At 47.0% G+C, this 17262-nt stretch overlaps 1 protein-coding gene across 1 annotated transcript in view; it reads right to left on the reverse strand.

Moving 5' to 3' along the window:
* CNGB1 (cyclic nucleotide gated channel subunit beta 1) overlaps positions 1-17262 on the reverse strand; it is a 958531-nt gene that overhangs the window by 635800 nt on the left and 305469 nt on the right. The gene's annotated exons all lie outside the window — the stretch shown is intronic.

The raw sequence follows: 17262 nt of genomic DNA on the forward strand, positions 1-17262 counted from the left end.
AGAAATTTACCATGGTCATAGATTCGGCATTTGAATAGTTTAATCACGCACTGTCATGTCACCCTCACCTTGGGATATACTGAACACCCTCAAACAGGTTATAATAAATCACAACATCAAAAACACCGGTATAGACACCACCCCATCATCCCTCCCCTTCCATTAACACATCCTTCATACAGTGCCCCATATACAGTCACGTACACTTTCTCATACCCAGTCACAAGGTCATTCACCACCAGAGAAATGTATGCGATGCACATTCTTTTAGAGTGTAAATCACCTCACTTCAGCTTCCTCATTTAGAAGTGAATAGGTGAAATGCACACTTTAATCACAACTTTACATTGGATGTAATTTCATGGGCTGTCGCTTCTGTGCTCTCTATACATCTCTAGATTCTATGACTTCTATTTGAAACAGGAGTCCAGGGACCAGATGTAAGACCAAGGAATTTGCGACTCGCAAATTGAGTCGCAACAGCGACTCGCAATTTGTGAGTCGCAAATTGGTATGTACAATAGTGTCTGCAACACGGATTGCGGTTCCCAATGGGGTCACAAATTGCCTGCCCCATGCATATTCATGAGGCACTTGCAATTTACCACCCCATTGGGAATGGCTGGCCTTCACAGGTATGGTGGCCTGCTGGGCTCACCAGACCCCCATGTCTGGGACTGCTTTTAAATAAAGCAGTTTTTATTTTTTTTAATGCAACCCATTTTCCTTAAAGGAAAACGGGATGCATTTAAAATAAGAAATTATAAAACGTTTTTGTTTAATTCTTTGAGGGCAGGTAGTGGTCCCTGGGACCACTGCCTGACCGTAAAAATATTTTTGGAGTCAGTGACAAAGGGGAAGGGGTCCTCTGGGGACGTCTTCCCGTTTGCAAGTGGTTTACCACCCTTCTGTAAAGGGTGGTAAACTGCGAATGTTTTGCAACTGCAATTGCGGTCGCAAAACAGTCATACATGGCATTTGGGGTCGCTATTAGGAAGGGAACGCCCCTTCCTAATAGCGAGTCGCAAATCCTATTTAAAGAGTCGTAAATAAATTGTGAATTGCTAAATAGGGTTTGTACATGGCCCTAACAGTTTTTGCATATGCAAACGGGTCGTTAACCCAGTTGCGCATTCAAAAATGGGTCGTACATCTAGCCCCAGATCACATAACCTGTCCAAGTTGCACCAATTTGTACGGAGGTAAAATTTAGCTCCGATTTGCTGTTCGCAATTTTTTGTCAGCCCTGCTTTGAGACAAAATCAACGTTTGTGTTTTGTCTATTTAGATAAATAGAAGCTCTGTACAAGTGTTATTTTCATATAGGAACCCTAATATAGGCCCGGGTATCATCATACCCCTTCACCTACATTACCTCCCCTACACTACACTGTAACAAGCCTTTTAGGATTGAACCTTTACCTAGTTCTAGTCCTGGGTGCAGAAGGAGGGTTTCTCCTAAACAATAAAGTCCTATAACCCCATCAATAGACCCACACAGTATGAATGAATATTCATAAGGGTTGTTAGAAACCAGGCTGGGGCTATACCACCTTTCTTCCCATATCTACGTACATGGTTTGTCCCATACGTCATCCTCAAATCCAACAATGACTAATACAAGCAACAAGGGACAAAGGAGCTTTAGATACTTTCTGTATAAATATAGCACCTCTTGCTAGTGTTAGTCAGAGGGAACCTAGACTTCCAGGCTGACACACTGACCAGAGACGCTGAGGCTCCTGAATGCAGACGCTCCAGCTGACAGTGGTCTGAACATCCCTTGCGGGGTGTCCAACTCGAGACCAAGAACGGCTCCTACTTTCTCACACTTCAGGTAATGGGGTTCGTCTAAATCCTAGAGGGATTCTTGGCTCTACACCTACTCACATGCTAGGTACACTTAGGTACATCTAGATAGGCATTGTAGGAGTATGCGCACTTTTATCCTGCATTTTATATCCATGTATTTATTAATGCTTATTGCAAGATGGTAGAACTGTACTATCCTTTTATATTCATAGTACTGCTAATCATATATCTCTGCTACTGTCTAATGGTTGTTGCAGCTCATATATTCTACATGAAAATAAGAACTGTTCAATAAATCCTTATTGAAACACCCAGACTGTTTATTCTGTGTATTTCTGAGACAAACTAAATGAGCATGAGTGACTGAGTGATAAGTAGTACATTGTTTCCACGATCTTGAGGGATCAGGGTTGTCATGTTCTGAGGTTGCCAGAAACTATTCTCTCCCCGATAAGAGGAGACACTAGTGGCACTGTGAGCTAGCTAAATGCAAACAGGCTAACATTTCTCGGTGGGGGTGCACGGAACCAGTCTGCCACCGATCCCACAGTTAATGTTGTCCAAAGGTGCAGGTCCTGCATGGGTACTATAGGAACTACACAACACAAGTAAACACCACTAGAACAAATCACCACTACAGGGATAATTTAATTCCAGTACTCGCAATCTTAAACCAGCACAGTGCATTCACTGAAAAGAGAGCCAAATGGGAAGTCATTACTATCACATTTATGAAACACAAAGGAAATCAATGGTGCGGGTCACTAAAGTTGCACCGAACCGATTAAAAAATTATTAATGGTGCCACAAGGGCTCACCCTGGAAAGTGTAACAAAAACAACAGGTTAAATGAATCATGTTTCCGTTTACGGGGGTGTGGAGGGGGGGAATAGCGTAGTTGGTCCAGGCTGTGGCAAGCCCCAAAGTCAGGCCTCTGGCTCGATATATCTTTAGTTCAAGTTAGGTGAATGTTTTGTTGTATACGGCAGCCACCCTCTGAGTGTTGAAAGGATTCACTCCTGTAACATGCAGAGGGGTAGGTGCATGCTCTTCAATATCCCTCATTTAATCCCTACTCAATGGAATGTGTCAGTGACGTCTGATCACCTGATTATCAGAGCTCATGAACAGCAATAGTAAAGACAGAACTGGGCGTTCAATAGCTGAATATATTTTCGTTGCAACACAAACACACACACACACAGTGGCGTAACATAAGCCACTGCAGCCACTGCAGCCCCTGCAGTGTGGGAGGCCCTGAGCTCCAGGGGCCCCCTCATAAAAAGTGGTAGGTGGCGAGCCGAGGTGGGGGGCCCCCTCCATGTACTTTGTAGGGAGGGCTCAAGGTTTGTTACGCCACTGACACACAAACATACATATATATCAGTGTAGGGTGGTAATTTTAGCAGGGAGGGGGTCACACATGCACACATACACACTCGCACACATGCCCACAGATCCATTCACAACTCATTCACAAATATATGCATACATTCATACATACATGGAAGCACCACACATCACAAAACATAAAACACACCTTCACTGATGTGCCCAGAGAGGGGTCCCATGCAGGGTTGGGACTGCAGCCTCTTCTCAAAGGCTGACCTTAGGACAGCCAATGAGGAAGAGGCCGCAGTCCCACACTCATCACAGAGTGGAATGGGGTCAGTAAGACTCCTGAATCCACCCCACTCTGGGACAAGTCCCACTGATTGCCACTCGGCCCTGGGCACCTCAGGGCTTAAAACTGAAACATACGGGTCCGAGGCAATCAGTGACACTCATCCTTGTCACTAGGAGGAGGGCCTTGAGGCCCTTTTGCCGGGCTGAAGAGGTCATGCCAACAGGGCTGTGAAATCCTAAGCCTGGCAAAGTTCACTTCAGGCAGCCAGGGGCCTATGCATTCAGTGCATGTCTAGCTGCTGGTTGCCTGACTGGTATAGGAAGAGTGTCTGTCAGGTTGACCTCTGCTCAGCCTGACAGACACTCTACTTGTCAGGAAAAAGGCTGGGCAGCATGGCCGCTCTGCCCATGTGGATGGGCTGTGGCTGATATATGCAAAAACAACAGTTGATGGACAGAATGCAGAACAATGTCATACATTCACCCCAGTACAGAGATCTGGGCCTAAATCCATCGTTTTTTTGCTCAGCATGCCATTCCAGTTTGAACCCAGCCATATGCAAATCAGTCTTGACCCTGTGCCTCATGGGAACAGTCCAGCCCGAACTGCCAAGCCAGGTCCTCCCTGGACTGGAAACAAGCATCCTACGACCGGTTTCGGGGTTTCACCCCTCTTCAGCCAGGATAGCTTGATTCCAGTGGCATGGAGAGCACGGGACCCACGTCTGGGCATACCCTTCCCACTCGGGGTGACAATTGCAAAAAAACAACAGTTGACGGACAGAATGCAGAATAATGTCATACGTTCACTCCAGTACAGAGATCTGGGCCTCTGTTCGCCCTATGTGGGAAGGGTATGCCCAGAAGTGGGTCCCATGCTCACTACACCACTGAAGTCAACCTGTCCTGGATGAAGAGGGGTGACACCCCGAAACCAGTCATAGGATGCTTGATTCCGGTCCAGGGAAGACATGGCTTGGCAATTCGGGCTGGACTGTTCCCATGAGGCACCAAGTCAAGACTGATTTGCATATGGCCATGTCTGAACTGGGGTGGCGTGGTAAGCAAAATAACGATGGATTAAACCCAGATCTTTGACTGGGAGTGAATGTTTTGCCAATGTGCATCATTTCGTCCATCATCTTGTGTGTTTTGCTATTCGCCCTATGTGGGAAGGGTATGCCCAGACGTGGGTCCTGTGCTCACTACGTCACTGGAGTCAAGCTATCCTGGCTGAAGAGGGGTGAAACCCCGAAACCGGTCCTAGGATGCTTGATTCCGGTCCAGGGAAGACATGGCTTGGCAGTTCGGGCTGTACTGTTCCCATGAGGCACAGGGTCAAGACTGATTTGCATTTGGCCATGTCTGAACTGGGGTGGCGTGGTGAGCAAAATAACGATGGATTAAACCCAGATCTGTGACTGGGGGTAAATGTTTTGCCAATGTGCAACATTCCGTCCATCATCTTGTGTGTTTTGCTGTGGCTGATATATACATACATGCATTACACAGTGACAAGCATAACTGTTTACTTATAGTTAGGACTGGTATTTCACAGGAAATAGATTTTTGAGTATGCTAATAACTTTGATGAATTTCTTTTTTTTTTTTTTTTTTCTTCCCAAAAACCTTTATTGCACATAAAAACTCAATCCAAACATGGGCCTACAACCCCCAGGGCCGGCCGCTAATATATACATGTTCAACAACATCAAGGAAGCAATGGGCCCCCTGGGGCTCAGCCGAAGTGACAAAGTACTGAGTGCACCTCAGAAGTTATCAGGATACAGAAGGCTTTGATGAATTTCAATGCACCTTTCCACTAAAAAAAGTTAAACCAACTCAGCTCCTTCCTGGAAAGTTTTGGGGTAATCTGTCGAGTGGGGCGCCAAGAAAAAGGAGGGCCCATAAACAAGTTTTCCCCAAGCAATTTGCCATTGGAAAATTGAACAGTGCTACAGCCAAAATGGCTGAACCGAAGTACACCAAATTTGGTAGAAAGCTAGATTTTTACACAGAAAGTGTGCTTTTTGTTATTTGCTTTAAAGTCATTTAGTAGTTTTATAGAGACTAAGGTCCAACATTGATGTATATGTAGAGAGACAGTAGTACTATGGACCGGCAGATCAAAAGATAACGTTCTGATTGGCTCCGTCAACATCTACCAAGATGTTGCGGCAGTCATTTTAGGACTCACCCACCACATCAACATCAATTATTCTCAACGAAAGAACAGAGACTGCTATAATAGCAAATATGAGGACGGGCTACAATGAAGCTCTGACAGTCTTTGACCTCTTTGTATCGTACAACAAATATGGCCCTGAGATATTGTTTAAGCGAGAGCAAGAGTGTTTTAAAAAATGTTTATTTTATTATTTCATACCAATTTTAACTTTAATGGGAAAAATACATGTGGTTTCTGCATGGTTTTTAACACGCTCACTGTACTAAGAAAAACAGCTACTGAACTTATAGATTAAAAATCCTAGCTCTCAAAACCACAACGGTACAAAGGATGAGAGAAGGATATCTTATTGACCAATAAAATTTAGTGAGGTGTTGTGTAGATGGTATCAAGTCCATAGAGTTTCAATTTTGCCTAATGCATGATAATATGATTAAGGAATATTTCAACTGCAAACATGTTTTTAAGCTGAGCTGTCCCATTTGTTTTCTGAAATGTTTCATCATAATGCAAAATAAAGGAAAATTAATGTGCTGAGTTAATACAAGGCATTGTCTAAGGCGATTTGAAGTGGAGTAGTGAGGTAGGTGTACATTGGTCTTGATAGGAAATTTTAGAGGGGTGCTTTAATTGAAGCAGGCTTCAGTTGGAAGACGCCATAGTGACAACGCATTTTAAACAGTTGTTGGATGAAGTCAGCTGACTTCTGTTTACATTTAAATTCATGGAGGGCCCTTAGCATTTCTACGGGGAGTTTTTAGAATTCCATTGTGTTGGAAATGGGATTTTTGGTTGTCAGAGTATGCACCCTGTACAAGCAAGAACCTACACTCAAGTCAGGGTAAGCTAGATAAACACTAAAAAGTAACCAGTGCTCACCTCCTGGTAGCTTGGCACAGAGCAATCAGGCTTATTTAAAGAGGCAATGTGTAAATTATTTGTGCAACACACACACACATAGTAACACAATGAAAACACCACAAAAATACTCCACACAGGTTTAGAAAATAGATAATTTTGTGAGTATAACAAAACCAAAACGACAAAAATCCAATAAGTAGAACCGTATTTATGACTTTTTAAAGGATAAATCAAAATCCAGTGCTTAGAGTCAAGTAGCGCTTCGGGGTTACTTTGGGTCACGCTGGACATGGGTAAATCCAAAGTTCAAGCCGTCTGCAATGGAGGCCGGCTACAGGACTGATGCAGGTCCTGCTGAAAAAGTACCTTGGATGAAGCAAGCGTCGACGTCAAAGACTCGATACGTCGGTTCTGATCAGTGCAAGTGATGAAGATTTCGACGACGAGCCCCTTTGCGACGCAGGCGCTGCGCTGTCATCGAGCTGCGCTGTCCGTCAACGTTGAGCTGCACAGTCCATCAAAGCGAGGTCGTTAGGCACCTGTGTTGGCAATGAAGGGCAATGCGTCAGTTCCGATTGGCGCAAGGTCATCACTGCATCGACAGCAGAAATCACCTTTCAAGGGCCAGGACTGGTAAGACACTAATTGGCAGGCACACAGATCACAGAGTCTAGGTGCTGTTGCACAGTTGTAGGAAGTCTTTAATGGTCTTGAGACTTCAGAACAGGAGGCAAGCTAGCAAGTCCTTGGAGTCACTCTGGGTTCAAGTGCAATGGGTTCAGTCTGTGTTCTCAGCAGGGCAGAGATCAGCAGGCAGCAGGGCGCCACAGCAAAGCAGAATATCACTTCTTCCAGAGCAGCAGTCAAGCAGAGTGGCAATACTTGTAGCATAGCAGTCTTTACTCCTGGCAGAGTTCTTCACAGGTCCAGTAGTGTACTGTCTTTGTAGGTTCAGAGGCTCAGTACTTATGCCCAGTTGGGCATTTGAAGTGGTAGTGACTTCAAAGCAGACCCTTGAAGTGCAGAGGTCCTGCTTTAATCCCAGCCCTGGCTCCAGACTATCAGTAGGGGGTAATCAGCCCTTTGTATGGGAACCAGAACATTGCCTATTTGGGTGTGTCAGCTCCCCCTCCCTCTTACTGCCCAGGAAAATCGATCCAAATGCAGATATATACAGATGAGTACTCTGTCAGACCCACCCTTCCTGTGTTTGTGTCTGTCTAGAGGGAATGCATGAAGTGCAACCGTCACCCATCCCAGACGTATATTGTTGACAGGCTGCAAGGCACACAGCACAGTAAAAGCGGAGAAATGTCCACTTTCTAAAAGTGCCATTTCTAAAATAGTAATGTTAAAACCAACTTTACCACTGGGGTGGATTTATCATTACCATTCCGAAGAAATAAAACATAATGCAGCTACTTCATTCTGATCAGGAAATACAGCTTACATTTGTTTTAAGGAATCCTCAAGGCTAGCCTGTGAGAAGAGTAGGCCTCACAGTAGTTAACAACAAAATTAGATGTTTGTCACTACTTGGACATGCAAAAATTACCAGTATATGTCCAATCTTTTACTTACACAGCAGCCTGCACTTAGGGCTACATAGGGCCTACCTCAGGGGTGACCTATGTGTAATAAAAGGGAGTTTAAGGCTTGGCAAGTGTTTTTTATGCCAAGTCAAAGTGGCAGTAAACTGCACACACAGGCCCTGCAATGGCAGGCCTGAGACAGGTTTGAAATGATAATTGTGTGGGTCCCACAATCAGTGCTGCTGGCCCAATAATATAATTTATATTACAGACCCTGGGTATATGGTATACCACTTTCCAAGAGAGTTATAAGTAAACTAAATGTGCCAACTGAGTATACACCATTATCCCCATGTTTAAAGGAGAAGCACAGGCAATTTAGCACTGGTAAGCAGCGGTACAGTGCTCAGAGTCCTAAGGTCAACAAAAAGATACAGCAAAAAGAGGAGTTAAGCAGGCAATCGGTTTGGGGGAATACCACCCTAAGGATGATAACATGTGTCCCCCCAGCTGGAAGTGGGGAGAAGTACCAACTTCTAGGGAGTTTTCACCACTAAGGCGGAACAACCTGGATAGACCATAAGCATTGCCGTGGTCCACCTCTGGCCTGAGTTCCACCCTGAAGTCCATCCCCTATAGGGAAATGGACCACCTCAACAATTTTGGATTCTCACCCATCATTTGCATGAGCCACCAGAGGGGCCTGTGGTCAGACTTAATCAGGAAGTGAGTACCAAACAGGTATGGCCTCAACTCCTTCAGTGCCACAACCACAGCAAAAGCTTCTCTATCTCTGTTGCACTCCATCTTAGTTTCCTGGGGAGTAACCCCCTGGAGAGGCTACAGGTTGGTATAGGCCCTCTTCATTTAGCTGTGATGACAGTGCACCTATGCCATGTTCTGAGACATCTGTTTGAACGATAAACTCCTGGGAGAAGTCAGGGGCCTTGAGCACAGGGGCCGTTCACATGGCCTGCTTCAGGGAGTCGAACATTTTTTGGCATGCCTTTGTCCAAATTACATTTCTGGGGTGCTTCTTAGCGTCAGCTCTATCAAGAGGGCAACAATGGTGCTATATCCATTGACAAACCTTCTGAAGAACCCAGTGAGGCCCAAGAATGTGCTGGCCTCAGTCTGGGTTTTAGGGGGCTCCCATGCCATGATAGTCTTTATCTTGGTCTGAAGGGGCTGCACATTACCCCTGCCCACCATTTGTCCCAAGTACACCAAAGACTTCTTCCCTATCAGGCACTTACTGGCCTTGATATTCAGGTGTGCATGCTGCAGAGCCTAAAGCACTTCCTGGAGGTGAAAAAGGTGGTCCTTCCAGTTGCTACTGTAGACAGCGATGTCATTCAGATTTGCAGCTGAGAAGGCCTCCACACCAGTTGAGACCTGGTTCACCAATCTCTGGAAGGTGGCAGGGGCATTTTTTGTCCAAAGGGCATCATACGAAATTGGTACTAGTCCTCAGGAGTGGAGGAGGCTGACCTCTCCTTGGCACTTTCTGTAAGGGCAATCTGCCAGTACCCTGATGAAAGATAAAAAGTACTTAAGTACTGGGCAGCCCCTACCGGTCAATCAGGACATCAGCCCAGGGGATGGGATGAACATCTGTTTTTGTAACTGAATTGAGCACTCTATAATCCACACAGAACCTCAGTTCAGGTGTGGTACCTGGTGAGGCACATTTTGGTACCAGAACCACAGGTCGGGACCCAGAGCTACTGGAGGGTTCTATCTCTCCAGTTCCAGCATTTGAGAGACTTCCCTCTTAATACTAGCCCTCACCTCATCTGGCCACCTGTAAGATTTATTCTTAACAGGAAGGTTGTCCCCTGTGTCCACATCATGAGTACACAGATGGATAGTCCCAGGAATAAGGGAGAACAGAGAAGGGTTCTGTCCCAACTCTTGCTAGCAGTCTCTCTGCTGGTCAGGAGTTAGTCTGGGGAAAGGATTACTCCCTCCACAGACCCATATTTCTCCTTGGAGTCTGAGAGGTCAGGGAGAGGTTCACTCTCCTCCTCATCTTCTCCATATGTCACCAACAGCATGGTGAGCTCAGACCTCTCAAAGTAGAGTTTGAGGCGACTGACATGCAGCACCCTGTGGGATTGTGTGGGGATCTTGAGGTCCACCAGGTAGGTGGCCTCACCCTTTCTCTCATTCACCTCATAGGGCCCAGTCCAATGGTCCCGGAGGGCTCTTTGTTCCACAGGTTCCATAATCCACACATTTTGCCCAGGCTGCAATTCCACAGTGGTAGAATTTTGGTCATAACACTCTTTCATTGGAGCCTGACTTCCATAACTTAGCCATTTGGCTCTGCATGGCCAGCATTTAGCTCACTACTCCTGGGGAATGTTCCTGGGAGCTTGCTCCCATCCTTTCTTGACCAAACTCAGAGGTCCACTGACTAGGTGCCCATACAGAAGCCCAAGGGGCTGACACCCACACCTTCCTGTGGCACCTCTCTGTATGCAAACAGTTGGCATGGCAGGAGGATATCCTACTTTTTCCTCAAGGCCTCAGACCTCTCTCATCAAGCCCATTTGTTTGTGGGTGGTAAGGGGTGGAGCACCTGTAGGTTACCCCACACTCCTTCCACATTGACTGCATATAAGCAGACATGAAGTTGGTGCCCCTGTCAGACACCACTTCCTTGGGGAAACCCACTAAGGTGCAGTCGTGGTCCTCAGAGGGACTGCCTCTGGGTACCTAGTGGCATGATCCACCAGAACCAGGATGAACCTGTTGCCTGAAGCAGTCTGGGGATCCATAGGTCCAACAATGTCGATGCCCACCCTCTCAAAGGGTGTTCTACCAAAAGGCAGGGGATTAAGGGGAGCTTTCAGCCTCTGCCGTTTCGTCCCAATGATCTGGCAGGTCACACAAGTCCTGCAGAGCGCATCTGAGGAATTCTTGAGGCCAATAAAGGGGGGGACAAGCCTTGCAAAGGTATTGTCTAGGCCCAGGTGTCCTGCCAGGGGCATTTCATGAGCCAGCACCAGTAGAAAGGCCCTGTAGCATTGGGAACCACCATGGACCTTGTGATCCCATGCACAGGAGACTTAGCCTCACTGTAAAGGAGGTTGTACTCCCAAGAAATGTGATGACTCTCAGATGCATCACCTGCTGCATGGACTTCAGCCAGTTGCCTCAGTCCAACAAGGGTCTGGCACTCCCTCTGTACCCTACAGAACTCCTCCTTGGTGGGTCCTCCTTCCACATGCCATCGAGCAAGCTCAGGCAGGTCACCAAGGGAAGCAGTGCACTCCTCAGTGGGCTTCAGGCAGCCACCACAGATGCCCCATCCACCACCCTGGGAAGACACTCAGGGGCTGGTTTCCGAAACCCTCTGCCTTTCCCCTTTTTAGCAGCTGGCTGGGCCATTGTTCCAGCAACTGCAGAAAAGCCAAAATGGCTGAAATATAGCCTTTAATTGTGTCCTGAGCAGAGCCGTGATGAGCTAAAGAGAGAACAAATAGATGAACCTTCGAAGAGGTGCAGAAAAGGAGTTGATGATGTGGGAATCACACCATGTCACAAACTTATCCCAACAGCAAGCATGTACCGACTTGGTGGAGGGATGCCAGGCTGCCAGAAAAACATCACAGACTTTGGTAGGAAGGTCTCAATCTCTTCACATGAAGGTAAAGGTTACCAGATTTGAGTGCAGTACTCTCCCCTGTTGCTGCGACAGAAGATCCACTCGAAGGGACAGCTTGATCAGAGGGTCGATTGTCATGCTCAACCATTTAAGATACCAGACTCTCTGTGCCCAATTTGAAGCCACAGGAATAACTTGGGCCCAGCCATTCCAGATCTTCTTGAAAATTCTGGGCAGGAGTGGTATGGGCGGAAAGATGTAGAGGAAGCAGGAGCTTTACTCTAGTTGAAAAGTGTCTTCTTGCGAGAGCCGGCTTGGGAACTCCAGACTGCAAAACTGCTGACATTGCGCACACTCCAAGGAGGCAAACAGATCTAACCACGGCTTTCCATACTGCTGAAAGAATCCTAGCACTGCCTCATGCCATTTGTGATCTACCAGACATCTTCACCGGAGTTAGTTTGCCCTCACGTTAAGACAGCCAGCTAGCTAGGTGTTGAACCTCAGCATAAATGCCCTGGTGTTCGGGCCATGTCCAGAGATGTAGAGCCTCTTGACAAAGGGTCCACATTCCCAATCCTCCCTGGTTGTTGCAGCACCTCATGGCAGTTGTGTTGTCTGTAAACACCTGCACCAGACTTCCTCTGATTGAGGGAAGAACGGACTTCAATGTCAAGCGCATTGCCTGAAGCTCCAACAGGTTGATATAGAGCTCGGACTCCGATGGAGACCAGAATCCTCTAATCACCACCTGTCCCAGATGGCCACTCCATCCCAGAAGTGACACATCTGTCTCAACAGTCAACTCCGGTTAAGGAAGGGAAAGGGGTCTGCCATTGACCCAACTGCGATTCGTCAGCCACCACTGCAGATCTTTCACAGTTCCGTCCAAGATCTAGACCATGTCGGAGAGATTCCTCTGATGCTGGACCGACTGAGACTTCAGATTTCACTACAGAGCCTGCATATGCCAATGGGCATGAGTCACAAGCAGGAGGTCATGAGGCCCAACAACCTCAGGGTCATTTGCACTGAAATACAGGATAGAGGCTGAAACATTGGTATCATAGCCTGAATATTCCAGACTCGTGCTTGGGAGGATAGGCCCAAAACTGCACTGTGTCCAGAACAATTCTAATAAAAAGGAGCATCTGAGAAGGGGCCAAGTGTGACTTTAGCATGTTGATAGTGAACCCCAGCGTGTGCAGAAGGTTCGCTGTAGTCTGGAGGTGGGAGGCGACTGCCTGGCACGAGCCCGCCTTCAACATCCAATTGTCAAGATAGGGAAAGACTGGCACTCCCAACTTCCGCAGATGATCTGCACCCACCACCATCACTTTCATGAACACACGAGGGGTGCTGGTAAAGTCTAAGGGGAGCCTGGAAAACTGAAAGTGCTCTTGACCCACTGTGAATCGCAGGTAACATCTGTGAGCAAGCAGGAGGGGGATGTGGAAATATGCATCCTTCACATCCAACGTTACCATCTAGTCTTTGAGTTCAGAGCAAACAGAAGTGATGCTACCATGAGCATCTTGAATGTCTCCTTTTTCAGGAATAGATTGAGATGGCACAGGTCTAGAATAGGATGAAGGCCTGGGTCATTTTGAACACCAGAAAGTAACAGGAATAGCAACCACGACCTACTGCAATTGCTGGAGTCCCTCTTGATGGCTCCCTTGGGCAAGAGCCAACACTTCCTGACTGACCAAGGAGAGGTAGTTCTCTGTCAGCCAGTCACAAGTGGGTAGCAAGGGTAGAGGAGTAGTAACAAAAGGGTGGGGGTAGCCCCTTTGGACTATTTGCAAAGCCCAAAGGTTGGACATCGATGACCGCCAGTGGTACAAATGATGGCATATCCTGCCTCCCACTGGATGTCCATGATGGTCGGAGGGAAATCTAAAGCGGTTTGGAGACTGCGGCTGCTGGATGACTGGTGGACTTACCCAACATATTGCTACCTGTCCCAAGTGGTTTAAGGGACACACGTCCTCGATCACAAAAAGGCTGGTAAGCTTTTTGGCTGTGGTGGCTGGTAGGGTATGGACATGGCTGGAGACCCATTCCGTGGCCATGAAAGTGGTGGAAGGTGGACTGGGGGTGCCGAGGGGCCATAGATAAGCCCAGGACCTGACTGTAGCTCTGCTGTCCTTAAAGTGCTCCAGCGCTGAGTCCGCCTTCTCTCTAAAAAGATGAGAGCCATCAAAGGGGGATAGGATGTGGCCTACCGGCTACAGCAGTCGACCTCGAAGCTGTGGAACCAGGTTTGAGTCTTGGCAGGGACGCTTGACATCCTGTGATTCTGGGCAAATCACTTAATCTCCCTGTGCCTAACAAAAATGAATGTGTTCATCTGTAATACAACTTGTCCTCATGTAAATTGCTCTGATACCTTTGGTTCTAGTTTGCGCTAGATAGAACTCTGAAAGAGAAAAAAAGAACATGTCCATAAGTGAGGCTTGGACATCCCCTGTAAAACCAGTTGCTCTCAGCCAAGCATGGTGCCAGCGAATCGGTCATGTCAAGTTCACATCATATGGTGAACTTTGCTCCTTTTCTCCCATCAGCAATAGCTTGGTTAGAGTATGGCTCAAGCCTCCTCCGAGACCATGGGCAGCACTTGTGCAACCGAATCCCAGATCGTATGGGATTATCTGCCTAAAAGGCAAGCAGTGTTCACCTACCACAGTGCAAGGCTGGTGGAAGAAAACATTCGCTCTCCAAAGATATCAAGCCTTTTAGATTCCCTATCCTGTGGAGTGGTAAGGAACAAGCCTGGGTTAATCCTAGAAGTGGAAGATTGGACCACCAAGCTCTCTAGGGTGGGGTATTGGGTGAGGGAACTAGGGTGCCCAGGAGTGAGGCAGCATGCAATTGTCCTATGCACAGGAGCTTCTGAGCTGGGCCTGGACCTGCCCCAACTAGAATGTAAGTAAGGGCTTCATTAAATCGGAGTTAGGGTTCAGAGGTGAAAACTACAGGCAGAAGCACTTCAGTCAAGACATTTGCCTTCACTGCTACTGAGGGCAGCTAAAGGTCCAAAATCTCAACTGCCCTACACAGCACCATAGCAAAAGATGCTCCCTCCTATGTGGCCATGTTAGGAGGAGAGACCAAGCCAGTCTCAGGCAAAGTGTCTAGCCCACTAAACTCCACCAGTTCCTCATACCAGTTGTCCTACTCATCTAAGGGATGCAGGTAACCATAAAGGTCCTCAGACCTCTCCCATTCCTTTCCCTCTCCAGGCCTCTCAAAAGTAAAAGGTACTGTCTCAGCTCCAAAGAGCATGGTAGAAGTTGGCACTGGTACTGGTGTTGGGCACTGCCCATCAGTCTCTGTGGTGGGAATGAGGCTGGGTCAGCGGTGACAGGGCAATTGGCTCTGGAGCAGGTGCAGAGGAAGGTCTTGATCTTGCTGGCGGCTCCGCTATAGATCCAGCAGGGGATCCATGTGGCCCGGCTGGCACCAAGGGCGAACCCGCCAATGGGGATCCATTTGGGGCCCTTCCCAAACCCATGGGGCCGAAGGCAATCCAGAGGGGCCTGGCTGTCAAAATATGAGGGGCATGGCCTCATAGAAGTGTTTGAGCTGGGCGGGGGTCACTCCAGTTCCCAGAATATCAGGTAAATGTGTAGCAGATCCTGACATGCTCCGCCGAAGCGCTAGGTCTGAAGTGCTGATGCTCCCATGCCTCATCAGACAACATCAACAGACACAATGAACGTTGACGTCTTGGATTTTTTGTGTTTGTGGGACTTACCCAGTCACTTGGAGTGCGAGTATAAGCCAGTTGCGGCTCCACAAACAATTCCGGACCTTTCCCTGTGACCCGGATCTTGAGCATTGCAGGGTCGTCAGACATCAGGCAGTGAGGAGCTTGAGCAAATTGCTCCCACTGTGCCTTCGGATGCATGGTGCGGCAGCCCTCATAGCTCTTGGAGTTGTGGTCATGGCTTGAAACCAGCCTGTTTCATGGGAGACATCCTCACACCAGGGAAGAAATATCTTAAAAAGTGTCAGGCCACTCACCTGGAGAACCTGTCCGAAGAGACGATATTGGACCCTACTCTCTCCCAGCACAACACCCGACCAAGGAATGATAACCTCAAATAAGGCGCTATCCTAGGAGGAAAAGGGATCGTGAAAACATATTAAAATAGACAAAGATTTGCACCCTCTGAATGGTGTCTAGCTTGCTTTCCTGCTCAGGAACGCCCTAAGTGTCTTCCTCTTCCGGTGCGTCTTCTAGTGGTGCAAAGTAGAGTAACTAAGGAGAAGGAACATAAACACTATATTAGTATTGATCCACACTGACATAATTAGTTCAAATAATATTTGAGAAATGGAAGTACTTACACTGAGAAATGGTTATAATAACACAGAAAATGCATATTCTTTTAGCCTTGACGGAGAGACTTATCCACTCCTTTCACGAACTTCAAATAACAGTTCAAACATTTCCTGTCAGCATATTACGTCACATGCTTTTGTTAATTGACTGTACTTCCTTTTTTGAATTCTCCCTTTTTTCATTTTTGGAAGTTCACAAATTGTCTTTTGAACTTCCAGCAAGTAGAGTGGGGTTCTTATGTCGAGGTTATTTACACGTCTTGAAGTTGTTATTTTGTAGAATGGTAGCTGGCGAGTTTGTGAAAAGAAACAAAGAACGATGCACTAACCTTGTTTTCTCTTCTTTTGCTTGTGCTTCCTTTCATTGCAGGTTATATGGTCACAATGCCGGGATGGCCAATGGGCTGGTCCCTGGACAGCTGCAGCCATGAAGAGGATTCACCACCATCGCACACCGGTATGTCTTTTCTGGAATGGGGGGTCGAAGAAGTCCGATGAGTCGCTCAGGGATTTCTGCGGGAGCTCAGATGTCATGGGCCAGGCGAGGAAACTTGAATCGAGGAGAAGAGGGTGTAATGATCCAGGAAAGTGGGAAGGAAGAGAAGGATTCTCTTTCCAGGAAATAAAGCCATGCGCCCTACTGGCATTTGGCTGAGTATTTATAGGTTGGCAGTTCTTTCAAGAAAGACACATGTTTATTTATGTTCAGTGGTTCTGGAAAGTTTCCGGCTGCAGGCACATGGATAATTTACCAACACGCGTAATAATTGGTGGCACATGAATCACTCTGGAAAGTATCTGACTGGAAGGTCCCTTTATTGGTGGCAGGTGAATTATTCTGGAAAGTCCCTAACTATCATGCAAGTGAATAATTACAGCAACTTAAAAAAGGTCGTCACTGAAGTGAGGCTTGTACAAACATGTGGAACAAAAACATAAGGCCTTTTAGTCAAATATAGGGATTATTACAGGCAACAGTGATACCACACTTAGCAAAAATACTTAACCTAAGGTGTGTGAGGTTGAGGAGCGACTACATGATTTATAAAGTGATGGGTTGTTGAACATATGGTACATGCTTGGGTGCAGGAATTAGTGATCGTAACAAAAAGAGTTGACAAAAGTTGGCATCACAAACAGTCAAAAAATGACTGAGGGTAGCTCAGATCATCACTTTCTGGCATGGAAAAGAAAGAACTGACCTCAGAGCATCGGGTTGGCTCCTAAATAGGTACCGTGCATGTCACTTCCGGGGCGGACGGCAAGGATGAGCAGTCGAA

The sequence above is a fragment of the Triturus cristatus genome, chromosome 12 (assembly GCF_964204655.1).
Source record: "Triturus cristatus chromosome 12, aTriCri1.1, whole genome shotgun sequence".
NCBI classification, from domain to species: Eukaryota; Metazoa; Chordata; class Amphibia; order Caudata; family Salamandridae; genus Triturus; species Triturus cristatus.